We start from the raw sequence: 6000 nt of genomic DNA on the forward strand, positions 1-6000 counted from the left end.
TCAAAGTATAGTTTGGGTTGCACTTCAAAAGACAGAACATACTTGATTGATTATCCTATTTTTTTAACATTGGTAAACTCTAAGCAGTGAAAAAAAAAATAGATTTTGGGGCTAGACACTGCTTTAACCTATAATTGCTTTAAGTGGAAATCTAAAATAATATTAGGACAGTTGGTAGCAATGATCATGATGGCAATGGCTAACACATTTAATCTAGGCCAGGGTTTCTTTTTTAATGAAATAGTACTTCAAGATATATGTAGTCATTTCCTAATTGTTTAGAATTTTTCAGATAAAAATTTCAGAAATATAGACCCCCCCCCCCCCCCCCCCCCGACTTTTAAGCAAGACTTCAAAATCACCAGTAGCAGAGACACTACATAAATTAGCTTATTAGATTGAAAGTTATAGGCTAGCACAGTATAAAGACAATTTACAGTTAAAAGGATGTTTTAACAGTTCTCATCAGAGTAACTGGAACAATCCTAATCAGCCTCTGGGGAACATAATACTGAAAACACCTGTGGCCTTCTGGCTTTTCCTTTAACCAAAATCACATGTTCTGCTCCTGTCTCTTGGATTAAAAGATTTCTTTATAATGAAGCCGTGTTGCACTGCTGGACAGAAAATCACCTGATGAGCAAGCAGTGCACGAGAACACAAGATAAATGTTAAGATCATTATTTTGTGATCTCGACATAATACATTTTTATACATTTTATTGCCCCTGTCCAGTGGAGACGCCAGGGGGAGGTGAGGGATGGCAGGTGCCATCCCTGAAATTTGTCCACCTCCCCTAGAATTTCCACAAAAATCTACATCTCCCAGGATACCGTGTCTTCATTTACTAGGCAACCATACACAAGAAAAATCCACCCAACAAAACATTATCCAATCGCTGGTTAGCCCTTTACTTTTACAGCCAATCAGAGTAAAAACATTGGAAGGCTTCTCAGAGTCATTGTCAGTAGTGACCGTCATTTGGTTGAAGCGTGAGCACACGAGTGCAGTGTTGCCAACTTAGCAAATGTTTTGCTTAATCTAGTGACTTTAAGGGCTGACTTGGCGACAATTTTTGTCAAAACAGACTAGCTACGAATCTACCGATTTCCAGGATAGTCATCGGAGATATAAAATCGACAAAATGTTTATCCTGTTTTAGCAACGTCCTTTTAGTATCATTGTCAGTCCTTTTAAAATCATTGTCAGGGTAATTAAAATGAAATCCAATAATGCCCCACCCAATTTGAATACGCAAGGAAAGTCAATGCATCATTTGCTCAGTAATGGGCTTAACAACCACTAACCTAATTCTAAACAAACCAGCAACATGGTGTCACCAGTGGTAAAGTTGGTTTAAAATTTGATATTCACAACCATATCACCTAGACGTTTCAAATCAACTTTAAATGTGAAGCTGAACGGTTAACCCTTCCGTTAACTGTAAATCGTACAAAGAATTTGTGAAAATCAATACAAAGTTGCTTTTTATATGGGGTGAATAAGGGATCTTTAGGTCACAGACATATCACCTAGACATTTCAAACCAACTTTATTGGGAAGCTGACCAGTTGTGAATATATTCACATCTTTTGCTTTAACTGTAAATCCTATAAATAATTTGTGAAAATCAGCACAATACCCCATATCCATTGCCCAGATGGACAAATGCACCATCAATATGTTGACCAAGGCTTTCAGAGTTAGATCATATCTGCTTGTTTACTTTTGGAACAATAAAAAAAGGATAGCCTACTTGCAATGTCATATTTTAAAGACGGTGCTTCCGTTATTGTTTTATTTTCTGTAAATATCAGGCCAACATGAGAGACATGGAATTACTTCTTTAAGAAGGCTAAAACATTTTTGTTTGTTGTTGTTGTCGTTCATGTTAAGACTATAAATATATGCTTTGATATTTGGCGTAGTTGTGATGTTGCATTAACTTATCAGTTTTCAGCTGTCTGGATTTTTATTGTGACTCTCAAGAAATACTGAGTGTGTGGTTGTTTTATTTTTGCAGTTACAGATGTGACAAACTTTCCCATGATCTTTGCAACGCAGCCATTTGATTGTGATTTCAAAATGCATCACGTAGCCTATAACATGTTAGGTGATATGCCAATACCAGTTAAACCATCATTCTGTTTGAGGCCTTTTTTATGCTTTAAATCCAAATATCTTGTTGAACTTTTTTTTTCTTTTTTTTTTCACAATAGGCATGCTTAAAATGTAATTCGTCCTGCAAAGCTAAATATTTCTTTTCAATGGACCATTTTCCAGGGGGGACCAAATTCTGCGTGACACCGGCAGACGACCAGCCAAACTGCATTTCCCAGAATGCCTGAACTTACAGGTGCCAGTCTACACTTACCCAGGGTTGAGTAACTGTTTTCACCTGGGTTAAAAGGTTGGTATTTAAACAAGGAAAAAAACCTGCTCAGTTGTCGTTTGGTACTAGGCTCATAGTTCCTCTGGCTCACGAGACAGCAAAACTTCTCCCTCTTGCACTGGCGACGGCTGGGCTTTTCCTGCCGGCTTCAGCTCCCACTTCTGGAGCAGCAGCTCCAGCTCTGTTGTCTCCCGCTCCAGTCTCCACCTTTCATTTTGCTCCAGTTGAGCAGCGGTATTCTTGTTGATCTTCTCGATCAATTTTTCTATACTTTCCATTTCTTTTCTGGGTCTGTAGGGGCGCCCACACATGCTGTAACACGGCCTCACTCACGCTTGTTCGTTTGCCTATAAATGAGTCCCAGGACACAGGAACTTGAAGTTTAGTGCTGATACGCACTTTTAATAATACAAAATAAACAAAAACAAAAATAAACACCTAGCTCCCTCGGAGCACTAACGACACCATTATGTTAAGCCGTTTACCTGGCATAAATACACGGAAAAAGAACACACAGTACCTTTTGCGTTGATAACAGAAAAAGAACACGCAGTACCTTTTTTGTTGATACGACTGATTACACACACAGTCGGGCTCTTCACACAGCACCCCTGAAGAGACTACCTGCTCTCTTTAAACACCCTGCACTTCGCTGTTATTTATAGCCAGGTGCAGGTGATAATTAACCATTAAATAAATAATCAAACCAAAAAAAATGAACATACATTTTTTGGCAGGGAGGATTTTAACCCCCTCCCTGCTGTGCTACAATATATATATAAAACAAAAAAAAAAACGTTTGTATGGTTTCTTAAGTATTTTATAATGTTCCCCAGAGTGTTCTGAAAAAAAGGACACTATTTCCTAGATGCTACTGTAAAAAATAGATTTTTTTGAATTTTTATAGGAAGAGAGTCAAATACAGCCTAAAAACATCTGGTCCTGGGGGAGCATACCACTGAAAAATGCTTGGTCCTGAAAGGGTAACTCTTAATTCCAAGAAATAAAACTAGCAAAACTCAGATTATGAACAAAGTGCTTCACTTGCCACACATACTTTTACAGCTTGTTTTCTGTGTACATAACTTAATAAGTTAATAACAGTACCTGTTTATTTTGAGCGAATACAAGACTGATCACGTAACGTGGATCCAGCATGTAGCCGACCGCAAGGTGGAAGCCTGAACTGAAGGCAGGTATAGTGCTATTTGATTCACTGGCTGCTCTGAAAAATCCAGAATATAATCAATTAATTTTGTTTGTTTTTTAGTTTCTGTTCCATGAAAAATTTCTCTTTTTTTTCGTTTATTGTTCCAGTTCTGGTACCGTTTCGAATCCCTGATTCCATGTACTTTATGTTCTGTTATTATAATAGTAGCCTCTGTTTGCTTCATTATAAAAATGTATAAAAGTACAGTGTTATTAGATTGTAGTTAATGTCCTGTATTTCCAATTGTATCCAATGATTTAAAGGTCAGAGAAACTGAACGGAAAATACATGAGAATAAAATCTATTTTTATTTTAGATTTGGATTTCAATTGTTCCCCAAGCTACTTGCATGTCGCCTGAGCGCAAGCGCCTCATGATTCCAAGCCATCTCCTGTGCAATCCTTGGAATTTGTGTTCTACTGCGGGGGTGGGGGGGTTAGATAGGGAAATGGGCAGAAAGACAGAAACAGGCAAGAAAATGGATTGCAGGTAGGAGTTCTGGATAAACCAGCCATGCCCTTTATCCCAGTGCTGGGCTCCATACAGCTGTCTAAAGAGGATGCAGAACTCGAAGATGGTGCTGTTTTCAAGAAGTGCTTCAGTCCATTTTTGCCAGGATTATAACTGGTAGATTGTGTGTCCATCAGGCACTGTAAAACCAGCTTGCTCGCTGGCATTTAACAGTGTTTGAAAAGGTGTTGAGAAGCTCCTCTGCAGACTTTGTAAAGATCACAATCTCATCTGCACAAAGGCAACAGGGTCACAAGGTCATTCTTAAGGTGGCTTTGCATGTTGCTATACATTATATGCAGTAGTAAACCCTGTAGACCTTATAGCTCAAAACTGTAGCACTTGATAAAGATACTGAAATATGAGGGGTCTGTCACTGAGGGTGATTCCTAGTCTCGGACGAAGGGAGACTGGTCTCCAGAGTCATTTTTTCTCAGCTTTGCACAACTGTGCTGTTACACTCATAATCCTTACTACTCTTGCCCTGCTCCTGCATTTGTTATGTAGGTCTGAAGTCATTTAGATTGGGATATATTCATGGGCCACTGATAGGTCGATAAAGCAGGCATAAAACTACTTGAACTCCAATGCAGTTTCCATCAGTTGACAGAGACTGAAGAGCTGGTGTTAGGAGCCTTGTCCAGGTCTAGAGACAGCTTGAGCCTCTAGCACCTGTTTGTCTGCTCTTTGGACATAGCATTTTAACACTAGAACCGCCACGGCAGTCATTTTGACGGTTTCAGGTTTTCACATTTAAATTACTCTGCGTGTCTGAAAGTTATACGGTTGTCCGTTTGTGACTTTTACTAAATACATGTATTAAATACCCTGATGTTGTTTGAAAGGCAGGATCACGAAAATAAGGAAGTTATACTCCCGCCCACCTAGAACCGCCAAAGCAGTCATTTTGACTGCCTTTTACAATACATGTTTTAATTTTGAATATAACCTACACTATTCTTTATATATATATATATATATATATATATATATATATATATATATATATATATATATACAAGCCTGTTGTTATCTATACCCCCACTGAGCTTACCTTTGCAGTGCCAGTCACTTTGCCTGTATCGTCTCCTGCAGCAGCTGCAGGCATACCAGCCATGCCAACTGCTTCACCAGCAGCTGTATCAAGGACAGCGACTCCAGCTGCATCGCCAGCACAAACAGGCATTCAGAAGACTGGGAAAGACGACACTAATTGGGAAGTAATAAATCCCGGTGTTGACACTGTGGGAAAAACAAAATGTTTTGACTGAAACCTCAAGTCCCACGCCATATACAAAATGCAACATCGATAGCACTCTCTGTGCATTTCATTTGTTGATCGATATGTGAATGCTACACCACATTCAACGCTGTACTGTAGCAGAAGACATAGGATACAAAATTATACAAAATGATGATTGGCAAAAGTGTTGAAGAAAAAAAAAATCAGCCTGGTTGGAACAGTGAACAAAGGAAGAAGAGAGCTTCCACCATCTGTGCAAAACTTGCAACCACAGCTGTACTCCAGTACAGTTTTGAAACACAATGACTGTGCTACACTAACTGTTTACAAGTGCAAGCCGAGAAAGAATGTAATTATTCTCAAATCCCTTATACGTCAGTTGCCATCAGGACTGTTGACAAGAAAAAAACGGAGACTCTGAATTTCTACAATGACACAAAGTATGGAGTGGACATTTTAGACCAGGTGGCACGTCAGTACTCAGTGAAAGCCGGTTCTCACTGGTGGCCAGTTGCTGTATTTTACAACGTACTGGACCTGGCAGCCATCGATTCCTTCGTTTTGTACAAGGAATACACCAGGGAAAATATCAGTAGGAGAGATTTCATTTTGAAGCTAGCCACAGAGCTTCGGCAAAGCAGCAGG

This window comes from Acipenser ruthenus, chromosome 1 (genome assembly GCF_902713425.1).
Source record: "Acipenser ruthenus chromosome 1, fAciRut3.2 maternal haplotype, whole genome shotgun sequence".
NCBI classification, from domain to species: domain Eukaryota; kingdom Metazoa; phylum Chordata; class Actinopteri; order Acipenseriformes; family Acipenseridae; genus Acipenser; species Acipenser ruthenus.